Source organism: Petaurus breviceps, unplaced genomic scaffold (genome assembly GCF_028583685.1).
Source record: "Petaurus breviceps papuanus isolate PSGF00001 unplaced genomic scaffold, PetGlider_PUasm1.0 688, whole genome shotgun sequence".
Lineage (NCBI taxonomy): Eukaryota > Metazoa > Chordata > Mammalia > Diprotodontia > Petauridae > Petaurus > Petaurus breviceps.
This window is the reverse complement of record NW_027186457.1, coordinates 7,728,962-7,750,753: the sequence shown is the minus strand read 5'-3', so window position 1 is coordinate 7,750,753 and position 21,792 is coordinate 7,728,962. Positions and strand designations below refer to the sequence as shown.

The following is a 21,792-nucleotide window of genomic DNA, read 5'->3' as shown; positions in this document are numbered from 1 at the left end:
TTTGAATTTTAACTTTTATTTTCCCATGAGACTATGTCATTCATAAATAAGAATGTTGGTTTCTTGGACCTGAAACCTTAAGGAGGTGTTTGCATTTTTAAAAAATGAGTCCTCTAAAGTTGGAAAAGCCTTAAACACACACACACACACACACACACACACACACACACACACACACAAAGAAAAAATTCTGATAAGTGAAGTGACAGATGGTAGGATTGAAATTTAAAGGCATGAGTTTTGCCTGGAGTCTGTTCTAATCTTTTCAGATAGGTTAACTATCCCACTGACTCATAAGGCTTGCCTAGGCAATGAATAAGTAAAGAGAAGCAGGAAGGAGAGAGCATGAAGAAAAGTAAAAAAGCAAAAAAAAAAAGGCTGAGTTAGCAGAAGCAATTAAGGAAAAGACCATAAACTAGAGTAGTACAAAAATTAAAATTAGAGACAACTCTGATTTGGAGAAAATTGCCAAGAGGAGAATGAAATGAAGAGAAAACCCAAATTGCTTAATACAAACATTTCTCTTCAGGGAGCAATGGAAATAAAAGACCTTTTGGAAGGAGAAAATATACTAAATATGAAAAATAGTAAGCACGAATGTTGAGTCTGGGATCTCACATCAAATTTAGAAAGATGAAAAATGATTGAAGACACATTGAAAAACTTATGGTTAAAGTTGTTTGCCTTTAATGAGATTTCTGTGCCATGCTAATCCAATAACATATACAGAGAATCACAATTAGCATATGGACAGTGGTTAGGGTGGGGTAGGGCCATGCTTCCTTTAGTGGCATTAGTTTCCCCCTGGAGAGGAACTTTTCCTACAGCCATCACTATGCCCATTGATGCTATACCTAATGACTATTGTTCCTATACCTCAACTGGGGTTCCTTTACTAGTTAGCACTGTCTTGTGATGCCATTATGGTTCCTTCCTTCCCCATCATTCCCATGGTGCCTCTCTGAAAAGGGACTTTTTTGTTAATTCCAAATGTTGCTTTTTCATTCCAGCCATCCTTATCATCCTCTATCCACTGGAACTTGGATTCTGCCCCTTGGACCCTGGACTATGACAAGTGAGCCTTTTGTCTTACTTTTCAGAAAATCCATGTCTCTACACACTTCCAAAACAGGCTATTACCCTCTTTGTTATCTTTATGTGTTGACTTCCCCTAATAGAATGTAGATTCCTTGAGAATAGGAGCTCTGTTGCTTATACCACTTAGCACAAAACCCAACAAATATTAGGTGCTAAAGCAATGCTTTTCATTCATACTCTGCTCTCCAACCTAAGAGTCAACCTTGGACCCCCTAACTTCCTCCCCCCTCCCACCCAATATGCTTGACCCAGGTGAAAAGATCCATAATTATGGCTCTGCATACAAATGAATATGTATATGTAGACAGATGTTCCTAGTCCATAGGCAAGATCTAAATCTATGTGCATTTTATTTATCCTGGGCAACCCCAGGAGAGAGATTTTCCTAACATGTTATTGTGTCATCTTCCTCTCAAATCTGTCTAAAGGAGAAATTAAAGTAGTTGCTTGGCTCAACGTGCATAAGCAGGTTTTGCTCTGCTGTGCATGTTATTTCTAAGATAGTCACTCCTTTTGTCCTTCCACTTGGCAGTCACAAAGAATGTACTGAACCAATTATTGAGTTGGGGAGAAATTCTTGTGTTATCTTGAAGTGAGTTATAATCAGTTATAAAGATTGACATGCATGTAATTTAATGTCCAGAGATATTAGAGCTTCTTGGATACACTTTCTATTTGTAGTGGTGATAGGGATAAGATGAGGAATTAATTCTGTTCTCACCTGTCTGAGAAGTGTCAACCTTAGCTCTTGAACTAAATATTTTCATTTTATAAAATCAACTGCCATCTCTGGGTATAAATCTTTAAACAAATTGAAGCAAGTAAACAAAGGAAGACCCTCAGCTGAAGTTTAGTCTGTCATCTGATAAGACTATCTCATCTTTCATATAGCTGATTTATAGTGGGATGCAGAAACAAACCCCACATGTGCTGTCTCAATAAGAGTAAACCCAAAACAAATGAAGTCTTAGACCACACTAACAGACACCCTTGCTTAGCACAGTGATTGGCACATAGTAGGCACTGAATAAATGTTTATTGATTGATTGATTGGTAGTATCCTAGAGCCAGGTAATTATCCCAAAGTGTTTTGCCCTGCTCACACTACATCTGGAATATATATTTTTTAAATTCTTTCACGTTTTATTATGGTTCTGGGCACTAAAATTTAAGAAGGAATTCCAAACGCTTGTGAGTGTTCAGAGGATGGCAGCCTGGATTGTGGGGGCCTCTGGTTTATGCAATATGGTTGAAGGAACTAAGGATGGTTAGCTTGGTGAATATTTGGAGGTGGAGAGGCATTGCTGATACCTTCAAAAATTTGATGCATTGCTATGAGAATGGAATCAGACATGTTCTTGGCCTCAGAGGGCAGACTTAGGCACTTAGGACTGAGAGAAACAAAGATCCCCTGACAATGAAAACTTTCCGTAAGGAGAATGGGGTTTCTTAGAATATAAAGAATTCCTTGTCACTAGAGGTTTTCTCACAGTGTCTGGATGATGGTTCCTTTTCGGTACGAGATGGAGTGATTTTTGCTCAGATCTTTGTTGGACAAACTTGCTTTAGGGTTACTTCCAATTCTGAAATCCTGTGATATGTTTTCATTGTGGATGATAGCAAAAGCCAAATAGACTTGAAAATGGTCATAATGGGTTAGAATGAGAGCTATGCTGCCCCCAGATAAACTATCTCATATATCTAGAATTAGTGAGCACAGATGTATAAATGATACCTCCTGTGGTATTTCTGCTGACTGGTCACAAAGGCACAAGGATGCATACTAATTAGTTAATAAGTAGACATTCATTAAACAATTCGTGACCAAACATGGGTAGAGGAAACTGTTAAAAGATAAATAGATCATTTCCACTACATAAATTTTAAATATGCTTTTGCATAAATAAAAACAATTAAGATGGGATTAAAAGAATAATGGTAGAGTGGGGAGAAATAGTCACATTAGTGCTACAAATAAATGTTTGATATCCAAAATATATAGGGAATTGACACAAATATATAACACAGCAAAGTCTCGATTAGTACAAATAATGAATCATATACCGTGGTTGCATGTATTCAAATTTATAATTATAAAAGATATAGTATTTGGTTTTAGCCCAATGGAAATATGCAGTGTGAATACAAATAATGTGGCGACGACAAAGTCATCTTCCAATAGATAACTGACTAAAGGGTCTGAACAAAATGTTTACAGAAGATCTGAAAACTCTAAACATCTGTATGAAAACATGTGAAAAATAATTTTAAAAAACTCAACTTATAACAACTCTGAAATTTTATCTGATTTTAAGTACCAAGATGAAAAAGAATTAAGAACAGTCAATGTTGGAGGGATGGTGGATGACATAATGATACATTCTTGGTAGTATGCAATGTTTCAGGTTTCCAGAATTTTAATTGGTAATTATTTAAGAAAAAAAAGTCCTTTAACCAGTAACCTCACCACTAGGCATATACTACAAGGAAGGAAAGATTGAAACAAAGGTCCAATGTATACCAAAATTATAACAGCATTCTTGGTGGAATCAAAGAATTCGAAGCCAATTAAGTGTCCATCATTTGGGAAATGGGTGAGAAAATTGTATATGAATATAAAGGAATATTTTTGTACAGCAAGAAATGAATATTAAAAATGCCCTAAGCCATAGAAACATTACATAAAGAGACATAAACAGAAATAAGACAATCATATTCAAAATTCTTATGACAATGTAAATGAAAAGATCACAGAAAAGTATTTGAACTTTGAGTCATGGAAATGTTAGTGAAGACTCAGGGAAAAATAAAGAAGCCTCCTTCCTCATAGCAGGGAGGTGGGGAAATACCAGGAAAGAATATTACATACATAGTAAAAAAAATCTGTATGAGCTATTTTTGCTTAATATTTTGTTCTTTCTCACAAAGCCTAGTTTAACATAGTATTAGGTAGGAAGCAACTAATTTAAAGACAAAACCCATGATTTAAACACTTTTAAAAGTACATAGTTATTATAATGTCTTTTCAAGCCATGTCTGACCTTTGGATAGATGAATAGATTGATAGATAATAAATAGATACATAGGTATCTAGAAAGATAGATAGATAGATAGATAGATACATACATACATACATACATACATACATACATAAAATAGAAGCCAAGAGGGATAAAATGACTTTCCCATGGTGACACAGGTACTAGGGGATCATAGATAAAATTTAAACTCATGTTCTGTGACTCCAAATCCCCTTCTTTAGGCAATGCAATGCAAAAAAAAATCTCATATGACCTCCTTTTCTTTCCCTTCCTGGTTCTTGGTCCTTAATAGAATGTAAAGTATTGTTCAGATGCTCACACGATATTATTAATCTTTAGCTGGTCTAATTTATTAAATCTTTCTTAAACATGACTATTTTTAAAACAGGTAGTATTCTATAATGATAAGAGCACTGAAATGGAAAGCAAGTGACCTGGGATCCAGAGTGGACTCCAATGTGAAAATGCTGAGTTACCTTAAGCAAGTTATTATTTAATATAATTTACTAAAGCATCTGTTTCACATCTGTCCAATGAGAGGGTTGGACTTGTTAATTTCTAAGGTTTGTTTTCAGCCCTAAAGTTGCAAGAGCTTATGATTGTATTCTAAAGCTACACTTAGGGGACAAGTTTCTATTGGTTTTATTCCTTCTATTTCCTTTTTTAGAATTATCCAGGCAAGCCTGTTCAAGGCATTCACAAATGAACACCTGTCATTTACCACCAGCTGAACTTACTCATCAGATATTCATTCTGGACTCCATTCAGGACAAGCCTGAGGCAGTGGCGAGCTAAGCAGCTGCCCGGAGGGAGAATAAGCATAAACTTGAACAGGTGCCTGGAGGCCTGAATACTTCAAATATTTATCATGGGAGTCCTGTCCACAAGTCATTTGAAACACTCATTTATCTTTCAGTTTCTCCTTCAACCTCATTTTGCAAAAGTGTTTCAGGTCCCTTCAGTTAAGCTAACTGTATGTTTTAGAAAGAATTTTTGACTTTGTTCTCCAAAAGCCTCTCTCTTCAGTGTGTTGACAAGCATTTGGTTTAGTTATCCATCCTCTGTGTTCCAGCAGCCAGAGTATCATAGAGAAAAATTGAGGTCTCCACACAAAATAACACAGCCATTCCTTGGAATAGAATGAGAAGATGTGAAAAGGCTTCTTCTTTGGGATTTTATTTTCATCTCTGTCTAAATCCAAAGTGACAAAAAAGGTTACAGTGTCTAGTACCCAGGTTTTTGTTTTTTTTACTAATCTGGGCTTTCTCAACATTCTTTCCCCCACATAATGGATGCCTTTGGCAGTCTAGTGAAGCCCATGGGCCTCCTTCTTAGTGATGTACTAAATGCATAAAATAAAATGTATAGAATTTCAAGGGAAATAACATATAGTTATAGAGAGATAGATACGTATATGCATACATCCATTAATATATTTAAAACATAGGCTTCATTATATGGAGACACACAATTTTTGGACCTTGGTCTTTAGTGGATGGGATTTTGATTTCTGAATGTGTCCTTCAATGAAAGTATGGTGTTTACTACTCTTAATGGAGAAGCTCTCCTTAAAATCACATTAAGCCTCACGGAGATAGAGATTCCTTTTGAACATTGCCATGTTTGAGCTCCAGTCCCCAGAAGAAGTCTCAAGTATGCAGGGAAATATCCTTTCTGAGGATCTGACAATATCCAGAGCACTTTGCTGTCAGTATTTTAAAGACTGGTCTGGTTTTCTGAATGGCAGTTCTGATGTTATCCTAAGGCTTAAAGTGGCTATTCAAGATCTTTTGTAAATGTGCCTTGAATTTTCTCCTTGATCATCATATGATACAAATGTTGGATTATGGTGATCATATAACATGGTATGCACCTAATTTAGCATGATGAAAATGTTCAAAGCACCTTGATTCTAGAGGTCTTAGATTTTCCATTTGGGAAATGCTGGATTTTATGTGACACATTGTACCAAACTACCTTAAATTGCGATTGCTCCTTTCAAATACTATCATTACTGTAATACTGCTTTCAGAAGATGATTCATGGTGCATTCCAATGGCATATTTCTTTGTCAGGAACTCTACAATCAGTTGTAGTTAGCCAAAGCAGAGAAAATATACACTCGAATATGAGAATATAGGGTAAGTGGAATTCTTGTATGAAAAACCATTAAGGGTAAACCGAAATAGCATCAAAAGTACATGAAAAAGTGTATGTGGGAGTACTCAAGCAGAGAGGTAAAGAGGGGTTAGGGTAAAGTTAGAGAAATAGAAAATGGAACCCTACGTAGGGTCAGGTGGGAAAATTAGAGGTGATGAATGAATCCCTCTGAGTAAACATTTGTTAGAGCCAGGCAAGCTATGGATTATGTTGTTTCCAGGGACTTCTACAGCTCAATGCTACAATGACTATTACAACTAGTATTACTGTTAGTATTATTACCACCACAGCTAGTATTACTATTACTACTATTGCAACTAATACCACTAGTATTACTATTACTTCTAATACTACTACTTACCACCATTACTACCTAGCATTTATAAAGTACTTTAAGATTTTTAAAGTACCTAACATAGAATATCTCATTTGATCCTTATAGAAACACAGAGAAGTAGATACATTTTATAGATGAGGAAAGTAAGGCTCATGGGGCAGCTGAGATAGTACAATGGATAGAATGCTGGACCTGGAGTCAGGAAGGCTCACTTTCCTGAGTTCAAACCTGGCCTTAGACACTTACTAGTTATGTGACTCTGGGTAAGTCACTTAACCCTCCTTCAGTTTTTTCATCTGTAAAATGAACTGGAGAAAAAAAACTGGCAAACCACTTGAGCATCTCTGTCAAGAAAATCCCAAATGGAGTCCTGAAGAGTCAGACATGACTTAAATGACGGAACAATAACAGCAGAATGAGCCCCCAAAAGGGTAGTGAGCACCTTACAAGGATCACACAGCCAGGAGATTGAAGAATCAAACATTCAAATCTGGGTCCTCCTACTCCAGATTTGATGTTCTGTCCAATATATACACTAAACTGTGACCTTGGGGAAGTCACTGACCTTTTCTGAGTCTCAGATGGCTGTAGGAAAAGGGGTTTGGAGTTGGGGTTGAATGATATGATCTCAGAGATCATTCAACATCATGAGCCCATCATTTCAGCCCATGTGACAAATGGAACCAAAGGGAAAACATTTGTAATGGTTGATTTAGGGGAGACGGATGAAAGGATGGATGTTCTGCAGTTCTCAGAGAAGTACATAAACCTATATAAAGCACTTGGGAAATCTTTAGGGAATATATGTATTATCTTTCATTGCCATCATTGTCGTCATAATCATCATCTTCATCATTATTATTTCTTCTCCACTTCTCATTTATCTAGTGTTTTAAGATCTGTAAAGCACTGGACATATTTCATTTGATCTTCCTACAAGCCCTGTGAGGTAGACACTAGTATTCCCATTTTATACTTGAGGAATCAAAGGTTGAAGGAGGTAAAGTGAGTTGCCCAGGCTCACATGGATAATAAAGTTCTAAGGTCCTTTTGAATTCAGACTTTCCTAACTATAAATCCAGTCCTATAGCTTACTCTATCCACTGTCCCATGCCAGTGAACTCAACTGCCTATTATTCTGGGCAAGGCTCTAGGTTTTATACAAATGAAAGTATCAGTTGGCTCATTGTTACCTTCTAGTTATTTGGATGATAGACATATTTCCATATGTCTCCCAGCTCCATGAGAACGGCAGATAGAAAAGAGGACTGGAATGAAGAACTGGATTGAAAATGGTGACTTCATGGTGCAAATGGGTGCAAGACCTCAATTTGAAACTGCCTTATTTTTGTTGTTGTTTTGTTTCCTTTTTTTTGCCCTAACTCCTTGTTCTTGAAAAGGGGGTGGGACCCCACTTGCCATCAGAGCTTGATTAAACCTTCTGATAAAGGTGGAAGTGTTTTCTTCCAGAAAAAAACAAAACAAAGTTTAGAAGCATTCTAGAGGAATCAGCAAAAGTGGGAGAAACTGCTCACACCTCATAACCTGATCATACTATAAGTGAAAAGAACAAAGACAAAACCTATGTAGAATTAACATTTTTTTCTCGAGTTTTCTTTTGGGGTAGACAGACTAAAGATCTGGCCTCATCTTCTGTGATTTTGATTCCCTTTCAAATCATCTCTCATTTTCTTTCTCCCCTTTCTGATCCCCCTGCCCCATATCACATCACCTCATATCACTTGTACCTCTCCTGGGCAGAGCCGTAAGTCCATCCTTTTCACAGAAAGATTTGCACATCTTTGTCATTAAGATGATCATTTTTTAAATAGCCTTTGTTTGAAAACAGGATTTTCCCTGAAAGTACATATTTTTAGCAAGTACTTATTAAGTGGGCTCACATTTCCCACTCTCCCTGTTGTTTCTGCTTCATTCTATGCTATCTTGGTGGCCATATTGTCCGATTGGTCATTTGTTCAGAGTCCTGAAAATTTCTGTCTAGAAATAGAATCCATTAGTGGAATTGTGTTTATAACAGAAGAAATGATAACCTATCATTTTTGATATCCACCCCCTCCCCAGCCCCCTGAAAGTTATCCTAAGTGGACTAAATCAGAGCCAGACAGGTTGTCTTATTGTATTGTGTTTTCAGAAGATTCAATATCCTCCTCTCTGCTTAAAAATAAATTCACTCCCTCTCTACTTGACTATGCTTGAAATACCTTAAACCTTACACAATACTCGATAAAAGACTTAAAATGCAAATGCTCCCTGTGGTAACACTTTCCTATGAATGTGTTGCAGTCAGTATGTATTCATTTAATCAATCACGAAGTGCAGATAACTGACAGGACTATGGTAGTTGTCAAAATCAGTAGGGAAGGAGGGAACTGTCATTTTGAAGTGGTGAAAATTAGGCAGAATGAGATGAGGAGAAACCTGACACAGAGTAGAAAGGGAAAGAAAAGATGAGCTAGAGTTGAGGAAGGGTTATAAATTAGAACAAAGAATTTGGAGTAAAAATACCTCCAAGCCAGTCCTGGCTCTTTTATTTATTACCTGTATGTCCATTAGCAAATCAATTAATCTCTCATTTTCCTCATCTATAAAAGGATTGGACTAATCTAGATGACTTCAGAAATTGCTTGCACTTTAATGATATGATCCAGAATTTCCATGAAAGATGCCATGCATTTCCCATAAAAGGTGTACTCAGATCTCCTAAGGTAAGAGATGTTTCCCATGTTCCATATTACTCGCTGTGCTACCTGGCCGCCCCTATATTTTTTACATCACTTGAATTTCTCTTACCACCCCCTTTTCCTTCCAAGAGATATATATCATATTACAAAGAATATGTATATATATATATATAATATATGTACACATACACATATATGTGTATATGTATGTAAGAAGAAAAGAAAAAATCATCAAATTTGATCAATGCATTACAAAAGACTCTGAAAATATAAGCAATATTTCATACCCTTTGACCTCTCCTTGCAAAAGAGTGAAGGGGGGAAGTATCTTCTCATTTCTACTCTTTCAAGTCGTTCTTCATAATTTTGCAACATTCACTTTTTCTTGGTTCGTTATTTTTATTCTCTCCATCTACATTGTTATAGTTATGTAGAGTTTTTGTTGGTATGCTTATTTCTTTCTGTATTGGTTCAAATAAACCTTTCCATACTTGCCTATATGTATCACAGTTGTAATTTTTTATAGCACAGTCATATTTTATTTCATTCATGTACCAGTTTGTTTAGCTGTTCCCCAATCAATAGACATCTACTTTGTTTCCAATTTTTTGCCATCACAAAAAGTACTACTTTAAATATTTTGGTGTATATGGGGACTTCCTTCTTACCAATGACCTCTTGGGAGCATAAATCTAGGAGTGAGATCTCTGAGTCACAAGGCAAGAACAGAGCAGTTACTTTATTTGCATAATTCCAAATTGTTTTCCAAAATGGTTATCCTGATTCATAGCACCATCAACAATATCCGTACCAGTGAACCTGTTTTCCCACACCCTTTCCAACATTGACTATTTCTATCCTTGATTGTCTTTGCCAATTTGCTGGCTATGAGGTGAGACCCCAGATGGGTTAAATTTTCATTTATTTTATTGTTAGTGATCAGAAACATTCTATTATGTGGTTGTTAATTGCTTACATTTTTTCTTTTGTCTCTATGACTTCAAAATTGCCCCTGACTGAAGTTGCTGCTACTACTTGAGTAAAATCTCCCATATTAATAATAGATTATAGAATTGGGACCAGGATTTTTTCAGAAACCTGTCATTCAGTCTCTAAAGGATCTTATTGATGGATAAGATTGTCCAAATCCCTGAGGTATGTGCTTTTTTATCTTGGATGGGAGACCTCAACCAACCAGAGAATCTTACAAAGAAATTACTGTAAGGTGAATTCTGGCCTATTGTGTTCCACTGAGTCAGGTCTGAGTAGAGGTAGACCCCCTTTTGTCTAGATTGTCCTAGACAGGGGTAGTCTGGATAAAAATTAGTCTCTTTGTCCCTAACTGAGTGATCACAGTCCTTCAGTCCATCATTAGAAAAAGCCCACATCTTGATATAATATTCATTCTTCTTTTTTGTTTTTGTAGGGGGGAAGGCAAGGCTATTTGGCTTAAGTGACTTGCCCAAGGTCACACAGCTAGTAAGTGTGTCAAGTGTCTGAGTCCAGATTTTAACTCAGATCTTCCTGACTCCAGGACTGATGCTCTACCCTCTGCACCATCTAGCTGCCCCTCTTCTCCTTATTGTTAACCAATAAGAGTTGATTAGTATCCCCAGGAAACTTTTTTTCTTCTTCTAAAGGCCTATAAACACTGAATGGATTCCATGAGGGATTTTTTTATTAATTATTTGTTAGCATGATTAATAGAATGACTTATTACTCAAAAATTATGCCTTTAAGACTTTTTTCTATGTCACAGATTCTATTTCAGAGAAATACCAAAGTTCGCAGTAAGACCTTCTGCTCTGCCTGCCTTTGGGTTACTCTATACATTTTTAATATAAGTAGGCCTCATAGTCTCACTTATCTGGCACATAAAAGGGTTATTTAGGGGACCATCAAACTTTTTTCCACTTTGACTTCAACAAAAGTTTCTCATTCTTTACTGCTAGCTGACTTAAGACAAGCCAATTGCTTCCCCTCTTTCTCTCTCTTAGAATTGAATAAGTGTGCCGTTGACATGGCCTGCAACTCACAGTGAGACTTCTAGACTAGAGATATAAACACACCCACTCCTTTTGCCCTCTTAAGTTCCATCATGACTCAATAATATTCTTACCATGGAAATTGTCTTAAAATATGTTTAAGTTGTATGAAGTCACACACATGCACACACCTGGAGAAGAGGAACATATTCCTATCCTCATGGCAAATACAAAATTATGATTATGATATGGATGGAGGATTTATCAATGAAAAGAACAATACTTGATTAAGGACCAGTACAAAGTTAATAGAGAAGAGCCTTATTTTTCAATTCCTATTCTCAAGAAAGTAAGATGATATGGCTGGAATCCTTGTTCTATATCTATGGAAAATATTACAAGCTTGACTGGAAAAAAGATGCTTTCCTTATGACAGGTGTTTTGTTACTATTTCTAGGTGTCCAGATGATTCAAATAATGAGCTAACTTTACAGTGTTTGTTTTTCCTCATGGGGAATCATGGAACTCCAGAACTGGAAAGGACATTAGGGATCACATAGTTCAACCACAATATTTTACAGATGAAAACATGGAGTATTCTTTTCATATATGGGTTGGACTAGATGGACATGGAGAGTCTTTCCAATTTTTAAAATCTATTATTCTGTGAGTCAAGAGAATTGAAGTGACTCTCCCAAAGTAACATAATTAGTTAATAGACAAGTTAGGACTGGAACCCACATATCGTTCTTCTCAGTCTAGGGTTCTCTCTCCTACACCTTTCTGACTTACACAGAAGTTGGTATTAATAAACATCTAGTGGTAAACTAGATGTTTAACTAGTCATTTTTCATAGAGGACAACTTGATAAGAGCTCTAGCTTTTTTATTAACAGCTTTCTGACAGTAGAATTTGTTGTCATTCCAAAGTGAGTTTTTTTTTAGCCAACTCTGGGGATTTCACTTCCTCTACAACACAGACATTCTAATTCCTACTGTCTGCTATTTCACCAACTACAAGCCACTAGGACTACTGCTCATTATGGGTTGGAAGCATTAGTATGTTTAGCTACAAGGTATTGATTGCCAGGATTCTTAACAGAGAGATAAGTCACAAAAGAGAATTCTTTTCATTGGAGTTTATAGCACTGGTTGTTCTAATTATGGAGAAAGTTACATGCATTTCCAAAATTTTCAAACTTCAGAAGAAAAAGAATATGCATCTTGTACTTTGAAGGAATGCCATTGCTATTGATCTTGCTCTGACTGCTGCTTCTGCTGCTCTGCTATTACTTCTATAGATAATGATGACAATAATGGAAAGCTATTGAAGGATTACTATTTCCTTGTTTAAAGGAATTCAGGAAAACTTTGAGTTTAAAATCTGACCATAGACACTTACTAGCTACATGGCACTGGGTATGTTACTTCATCTGTTTCCTCAACTGTAAAATGGGGATAATAATGGTACATACTTCCCAAGGTTGTTGTGAGGGTCAAATGAGATAAACTTTGCAAAGTGCTTAGCATAATTCCTGGTATATAGTAGGTGATTAATAAATGTTTATTTTCTTCCTACCTTCCTTTCTTTATGTCTTCTTTCCTTCCTTCTATCCTTCCTTTCTTCCACCATCCTTTCTTCTATCCTTCCTTCTTTCCTCACTTCCTCCCTTCCTTCCTTCCTTTCTTCCTTCTTTCTAAAAGGCAAACAGATAAAAAAAATTATAGAAAAGCTTTCTCAAAAAACTCTTTAAAAATAAATAATGAAAAACAATGGTAGAGACACGTGGATTTATTGAATGTAAGTGATATTAGTCTATCAACACCATGGAGGATGTGAAAAGGCTAAGAGCAAAGAATTCAATGAATGCCTTTCATAGGTAACTTATATATGTTTTCAATCAACAATATATTGACAAAGATGTGACAAAGAAATGACTGTCAGAACTGTTTATAGAAACCAAGGGCTTCATGAGAACATGGGCCAGTCACTTGTCTTTGCTGTGTTAGTTTCCTCAACTGCAAAATGAATGGGTCAGACTCAATAGCCTATTAGACCCCTTCCAGCTCTACAATTAGGGGCCTATGCACTCATGATCCAGGTCATTACAAATTACATAAAACTTATTTTTATGGAGCCCAGACCTATTGATTGCTTCAGACTTGGCAAGGAAATGATAGAAATTGTGTAGCATCTCATTGCAGGTTGTAAAAATTGATGACAGTTACTAAGTATATAGAAAAGATGCTTGCTTGATCCAAATTATGTACCAGAATCTCACTTATTCTTCACAAAATAAAAAAAGATTCCCATGTTCCAAATTAAACTCAAAATATCCTTGAGAATTCTATAAATAACCCAGAGTATTTTAATAGATAAAATTATGGCTAAGAATTACCCATTCATAAAAAAGTGACCCACAAAATTATTCCTAATAAATCTCACCATACCAAACTCATCACTTTCAAACTCCATGCAGTGAAAAGCTTTCAAAATGTACATACATGGTATCAGAAATGAAAACCATATGAGAATCAAAAGTAGATATTATGCTTGCCATTCTTTCTATTGACAGGAATCATCCCAAAGACGCTCTTAGTCTATAAATGATGAACTTGTATTCTAATACTTTCGTTGAATTTCAAAAAAAGAACAAAAGCAAAACCAAACCACAAACAAAAAAATAACCCATTATTTCATTCGCTTTCAAAATGATTTGCCAAACATCTAAGTATAACAGCAGGAAAATAATTTTTGTCAGATCTTTTTCTATCCATTCTCTCTCTAACACAAAGACCAAGATAATAATATTGAATCTGGAAATTTTGGACAATGCAGATTCTTGAGTATGCTCAAAAGGAATTTGTTTACAACATTGAAGAGGAACGATTATTTCAGAGGAGAAACGTTCAATCTTTCTCCCCATTGAGACTATTTGATCTGAGAAAGTTTTTTGTTGTTGTTTAACTTTGTAGGTGAAGGAACCCTGACATTCTACTGAGTTCTAAAGGTCATCTGGATGGTGGTACTGTGACCTGGCCTTCTAAATCCTGCATTTCAGGACCAGGGAAGAATCAGTTTCCTAAGGAGCAAAGAAGAATCTTTGGGATTGACTTTCCAGATCCTAAACTAACAAAAGCAGTCATGCCACATCTGGACATATATTTAACAGGACCAGTGCTTTGTAAGAAGTGAGTTAAAGAGATTAAGGTAATGAATGGGAGCATATGTCCATAAGGTATCAGTGGATAAAAATGTATATATGTTTGTTCTTGCTATATATTTAAAATAAATGTTCCCATGTAAAAACATGGAAATGGACTCTAGTTACTGACCCCCAACAGTGTGTGAGATAAACCAATGGGGGTTTGCCTAAGATGATGGTGGTAGAGGGCAGACCCCTTATCCCTCTGTCATCCTCTGAGAGGCAGGGAAAACTCATTAGTACACTTGAAAATAGGATAAAATGTTTCATTGTTTGCTCCCTTGGTGAATACTGAATAAAACATATATTGGGGCGTATGCTATTAGATTTCTAGACTTTACATGAGGGGGACTCTAGAAGAGTTTTGAGTCTAGCTAGGCCCATCTTCTTTGTCTTTCTGAGGTTAGAGCTTGTAGAACCCTGACTTCTATTATTGTGTCTAAAGAGTAGAGAACTTTGTACCCATTAGGTACACAACACATTTTGCTGCTGTCAGGAAGTTTGGTAATTGCAATTTTCTTTGGCCTGAGATAAAGAAGGATGAGAATCCTTTTCTCATGATTTGGAACAATAATTAAGCACAGAAAGGAAAGCAGGCCCCAGGGCAGGGAGAAATATAATCTGAACTCACACAATGTGGGGGGAAAAAAAAACCTGTTAAGCCTCTCTGATCTGTCATACAGAATGTAACATAATTCAAGATGATAAATTCTCAAAGGTTCTGGGAGACTTGTTAGTCAAGGCAGAACTATTTGGCATTAGAACCAAATGATTTTAGAGCCTTTTAACCGCTTAAGCCTAGACTATTCTTTTATATGATCAAATGACCTTAAATCATTTCACTCTTACAATGAACTTGTCATTGATTCCTGGATTTAAAGTATTTATTGTTTTCCAGTTTTACAGCTAGTTTTCAGTTTTCGGTTTCCTCCTGAAGAGGTCTTTTCTCCTTCTGTTGTAGTGCATATAAGTAGAAATCACAACAATTCAATACTACAATCTCTCAGCTAAATCTTAGGTACTATTAATCAATGATTCCTATTGTCATCACAAATTTATGTGCCAACTCATCTCCAGTGTCATTTTGCTTTGCCTTTAAACCATAGTAGAACATCTGGAAAATTGATTCCAGAACACAAATTCATTCTCTCTACCTCCACCCTCGACCCTGGGAGGCCTCAATGATCCACAGCCCAGTGAGTCAGGAAATCTGACTTCAATCCTGGCACTCCTTCTAACTTCTGGTTTGGCCATGGGAAAAAATAGTCTTTCTGAATCTTCCTTTCTTAAGTAAGTAGAAAGAAATCACTAACCTTGTTTTTATTTTCTCTTGAATACAACAATATAGATTAATTCATTATAAAACAAGTTGAAAGTGTCAATGTCAAGTGTAATAGTCTTAAGAAATGACCCATTTCTGAGACAATTAGATATATTTTACTTTTCTATTCCAAGGGAATGAAAATTTTGGTAGTAGATTTTTAACTTAATTTATCCGAAATAACCTTGCAAAGACTTTATGCACCCTGAAAGGAAATTGTTCTAGGAAAAATGAAGGGGCTGGGGGAGAACTAAACACGTATCTTTGATGACAAAGAAAGGGTCTCTGCATATAGCATAAAAAAAGAGCTTAGTGAAGAAGAGTCAAAGACTTCAATATTTACTTGAATTAGGCCATCGGCCTAAATTAGTGATGTCAAAGTCACATGAAAACAAGGACCATTAAACTATAGATGGGAGCCCCTGTGGCCAGATATTGGCTTAGAAAACAATTCACTACCATGTAGGTTTTACTATATTTTTAATTAGTTAAATATTTCCTAATTACATGTTAATTTGGTTCTGGCCCACTCAGGAGGAGTGTTATCCCATTAGCTTGTGTTTGATAGATCTGGTCTAGATGGAAGGAAAGAACAGATATGACTTTTTGGCATTGTCTATGAAAATCTGGTCTTTTCATTGGAAAACTGTAAAACATGACCATATCAATAGTAGATCAAACCACAAAGGAAAAATGGAGAGAGGAAAAATGGATTCTAGATTTTAGTATTGGTGGCTGTAGCCAAAATATCACTGACAATAGATACAAATAGTAGATTCCCAATGAGAAAGAATTCCTGGAACAAAGGAAGAATATTGAATCGTTGAGTAGGAGAAGGTTAGGAAAGATTCAGGTGCATAAAACAGATTTTTAACAGCCATTCAAGGCATTGGGTACCCATACTAAGTATACTAAGATGCACTGCCTATAAGTGAGGTAAGGATCAATTTGTATCAGCATGCTTTTTAAGGCATTCCCACACTACTTGTAAATGAAAGAGGGTGCTCAAGGGGTAAATCACACTTCTCCAGAAAGCTAGTCTATGGAGAATGAGTCATTTACTTGGCATTGTAGAGAGCTGAGGCAGCATTGGAGACTGGAGACTTTGGGCCAAATATTGGCTCTGACATTTAGTAATTGTATGTATGATCATGAATTAACATTGTCACTTAGCTTTAAAACACTAAATAAATGTAATTTGCTAATTATTATTAGTTTCTGCCCTAAAGGCCTATTTTAGCATCTATTGTTGTATGATGGTAATTGTGTGTTCTCAAAGGCTATACCAGCAATGCCTGAACCCTGGAAGCTTCTATCATGCTGGAATGGCTTTAGATACAGGCTAGAAGTGGATGGTATATCTGTCATCCAAGAATTAGTCTAAATTCAGAGATGCTCATCACTGGATTGGTCATGGTGTAATTTGTCTTTCTACCATAGCAACTGCCAATGCCCATCACCCGAGTTGTAAAATTATTTCAATCTATATCATTCAGAGAATATCCACCCTGATGAAAGGAAAATTCTTTACTGTGCCCAAAGGGCTATAAAAATGTGCATACCCTTTGACCCAGCAATATCCCTTCTAGGGCTGTATCCCAAAGAGATCATACAAGTGGGAGGAAGACCCATATGTACAAAAAATATTTATAGCAGCTATTTTCATGGTGTCAAAGAATTGGAAATCAAGGGTATGCCCATCAATTGGGGAATGACTAAATAAGTTGTGGTCTATGAATGTAATGCAATACTATTGTGCTATAAGAAATGAGGAGTAGACAGACTTCATAATAACCTGGAGAGACTTATATAAACTGATGCTGAGTGAGGAGAGCAAACCAGGAGAGCTTTATACATGATTACAGACACATCATTTCTGTAACGATTAACTTTGATAGACTGGGCTTCTCTCAGCAATGCAAGGTTAGAAGACAACTCCAAAAGACTAATGATGGAAATTTATATCCGCATTCAGAGAAAGAAATACAGAATCTTAATGCAGATTGAAGCAAGCTACTTGTTCTCTCTCTTTTGTGTTTGTTTTGTTCCTTCTTTCTCATTGTTCACTCTATTTCTTATAACCCTTATTTACAGCTAGACTAATGTTTAATGTGAAGACATTTGTAGAACCTATATTTGATTGCATGCAGCCATGGTGGAGAGGAAGAAGAGAGGGAAGGGGAGAAAATGTGGAACTCAAGGGATTGCAGAACTGAATGCTGTAAACTAAAAGAAAATAAATAAATTAAAAAAAAAAGAAATGACAATTCCTTGCAGTATTGAGTTATTGAAGCCCAAATACTTGAACAATAACTTAACATTTACAAAGTTCTCACAGACCATAAAACTCTCTAGGGGAACACAATGGGTCTCCTATGTTCTCTCTTTAAGAGTAATAGATGGGCTGTGGGAATGTTTAGTTCTATTTCAGAATAAATGCTCCTTTCACTTTCTAGAATATATTTTTCTTAAATTCTGGAAAACTTTATGTTTATTGTAGGTGGAATGGGGACAAGCAAGTTGGATGATTCCAATTTTGTTGGCAACGTCAAAAGCATCATAGTCTGGAGCAAGACAGACATAGGCCTTCTCTCCATCGGGCCGGATCAGTGTGTTGACCTTGGCCACATCGATGTCATACAGCTTCTTTATGGCCTGCTTGATCTGATGCTTGTTGAACTTGACCTCCACAATGAAGACTAGGGTGTTGTTTTCCTCAATCTTCTTCACAGCAGACTCGGTGGTCAAGGGAAACTTAATGATGGCATAGTGATTGAGCTTGTTTCTGCAAGGGGCACTCTTCCGAGGGTATTTGGGCTGCCTTCGAAGTCTCAGTGTCTTGGGTCCCCGGACGGTGGGGCCTGTTCAGATCTTTTTCTTTTTGTGGCTGTCTTGGCCTTCAAGGCCTTGGACTTGGCTTCTGTCTTGGGGGGGAAAACAGCTTCCTTCTTCACTTTTGGTGCAATGTTGGGGGAAAGGCTAGGATACATTTTATCTAAGTCATATTCAGGATTCTGGAGTTATGGAGTATGATGCTAAAGTTAAAGTATTCTATATGCTGTTTTTCAGGAAGATTTTAAATGGATCTTGCTATGGTATTTTAAATGATTCATTTTAATCAACTAAAAAAATCATTTATTCATTTGTAAACAGGATCATGTTTCAGGTGACAAGTTTTTTATTAGATCCTCAACTTTTGTTAGAGGTTATAGTTCAAAGACAAGCATCTCTTTTATTCAGAAACAATTCAGAAAATCTCAGTATTAGAAAGGACCTTGAAGGCCAGCTAATAGATCCTTTATCACAATTATATTGTTCTCTACAATATACTGCATGAGTAATTCAGCCTTTGTTTACAGACCTTTACTCAGGAGGAACTCGTTGTCCTCTCAGGCAGCCCATTCCACTTTTGGGTAACTCTAAGTGTGAGGGAGTTTAAGCAAACATAATTTTGCCTCTTTGTAAATTCCTTGCATTGATTTTAGTTCTGAGGCTGCTGATAGAAAAGTGTGGATAGAGTATTGGTTCTGAAGTCAGTAAGATCTGAGTTCAAATTTGACTGTAGACAATTACTAGTTGTATGACTCTCGGAAAGTCACTTAACCTGTGCTTACCTCAGTTTCTTTGACTGTAATATGGGCATAAAACAGCACCTATCTCCCCAGATGTTTGTGAAGATCAAATGAGAGAATATTTATAAAAAAAATATTTAGGACAGGGCCTAGAAAATGGTAGGTGCTATATGAATGCTTATCCCCTTCCTTTTCCTAGTTCTGCCTTTTAATAATTAATAATAACAAACACCTATGCACATAATTAGTCCCTTACATAGATCCTATCATTTAATTAGCAAAATTGTGGGAGGGTGATGCTATTATTATACCCATATGACAGTTCAAGAAACTGAGACAGAAGTCAAATAACTTTCCCAGGGTTGCATAGTACATATTTCAGGCTGATTTTGAACTCTGCTCTTTAGGAATCCAGTATTTTATCCACTAGGACACCTAACCACTAAAGACGCTTTATTTTAATAGAAAATAAAAGTTCTGGGGCAGCCAGATAGCACAGCCAGTAAGAGCACCGGCTCCAGTGTTGAGAGGACCTGGAGATCAAGTCCGGGCTCAGACAGTTAGCACCCACCCAGAAACACCTGGCCGTGTAACCTTGAGCAAGTTACTTAACCCCAATTGCTTAGGGGCGGCCAGGTGGCTCAGCGAGTGGGAGCATCGGCTCCAGTGTCGGGATGACCTGGATCAAATCCGGGCTCAGATACTCAGCACCACACCCAGAAATAACTGGCCATGTAACCTTGAGCAAGTTACTTAACCCTGATTGCTTTAAAAAAAAAAAAAAGAAAAAGAAAAAGAAAATAAATGTTCTGAAACATAAACCTGATAACAAATGAATAGAAAACTTATTTTGGTTCATTAAAATTTATCATTTTTTTTAAAGAAAAGACAGTTTGTTATATCTTCCATGAGAAATCCCTTCAAATATGTAAAGACTAATATTGTATTTCCCACTCCATATTTCTTCTCCAGGCTAAACATCCTCTGTCTCTTCAACTGGTGCTAAATTAGGACCCTTCCTATCATTGTAGTTTCATTCTGCACACCCTTCAGCTCATCAAAAATGTTTTTTTTTCCTAAAACATAACATCCAAGTTTGAAGACAAAATGATTCCTATATAATGAGAAGTGAATTCTTTAACCAGAACCATGAAATTTAGAGTCACATCATTATTACTGGAAAGAGAATGACAAAGATTGAGAATAATTCCGACCCAAATCTCAGCAAAGCCTACCTGGACACAAGGCAGATGATCTTTCCAACTCCTTGAAGAAAGAGATAGGAAAAGGAACTAATGGAAGGGAAAAAAAGATTGCAGGTCACTTCTTTGCCAATCTTAATGCTCCAAAGACCTAGATTTGACTTTATTTTGCCTCTTTTTGGCCCCTCCTTGATCAGTAAAAGACATTTCACCACCAACTAGATTTGATTGAATAATTATAATAACTGTAATAAAGATAATAATCAACATTTCCTTTGAGATTCACCACAGCTGTTAATGATATATACTTTTTAGGCATTATTACCTTCCTCTTATAGATAAGGTAATCTCACTACTCTGTTACTTAATTTCTTGGCTGGGTCATATAGTACTCAGGAAGAGGATGGGGATAAAGGTCTTGCTGACTCTCAGTTCAACTCACCATAGTGATAAGCCAGAAATATAAAGTCTCATAAGACCAAAAAATGGAGTAGTCTGCAATAAAATATGAAATTGCTCACCGTGGATAATTAGAGGAGAGACTATGAAATGAAATGTTAATTCTATTATGTGAGAATTCATATAAGCCTTCTGTTGGAGAAAAGAAATAATTTGTATAACCTGCATCTATGAAGATATCTTGTAAATATCCATTTGGGGGTTTGGAAATGATCTGGTGCAATGCTAGATAGCAGAGGAAAAGCTGTGGATAAAGCAATTTAGGGAAAAGGGGGAACTATGAGCAATCTGGGAAACTAAAAACTAAGTTAATGAATATGAGACAGAGAATGAGAGCAGAGCATCCTGGGGTGTGGGAAGGTGGGGGTTAGAGGTAGGAAGCTAAGCAGTGCAGGAGCAACTTGAGAATTAATCCATTAATCAACAATCATTTATTAAGTTTTGTAATGCACTAGGCAAAATCTAAATAACAACTACCCTCAGGGAGCTTACATTATAATGAGGAAGATGGCTTGCAGATAAATAACTAGAAAATACTGCAGCAGCTGGTAGAGCTTGAAGGAAGCAGCTCTTGAGCTGAGTCTAGGAGGAAAGCAGAGATTGCAAGCATCACAGGTGAGGAGCGAGTGCATTCCAGGCTTGAGGACTAGCCAATGAAAAGGCATTCATATGGGAGATGTAGTATTATGTGTGGGGAAAAGAAGAGAAGG

At 36.5% G+C, this 21,792-nt stretch overlaps 1 long non-coding RNA gene across 5 annotated transcripts; it reads left to right on the top strand.

Annotated features, from left to right (window-relative positions):
* The first annotated feature begins 43 nt into the window (after window positions 1–43).
* On the top strand, window positions 44–20,892 carry LOC138174344 (uncharacterized). 5 transcript variants are annotated; one of them, XR_011171681.1, is made up of 7 exons: window positions 44–587; window positions 1,011–1,075; window positions 4,807–4,973; window positions 9,249–9,362; window positions 10,361–10,493; window positions 14,299–15,818; window positions 18,350–20,892. It is a non-coding gene; the product is annotated as an uncharacterized lncRNA (long non-coding RNA). The 5 variants fall into 5 exon arrangements; XR_011171684.1 differs by lacking the exon at window positions 4,807–4,973 and having other exon boundaries at window positions 10,403–10,493; XR_011171680.1 differs by lacking the exon at window positions 4,807–4,973 and having other exon boundaries at window positions 51–587.
* The last annotated feature ends 900 nt before the right edge of the window (window positions 20,893–21,792 follow it).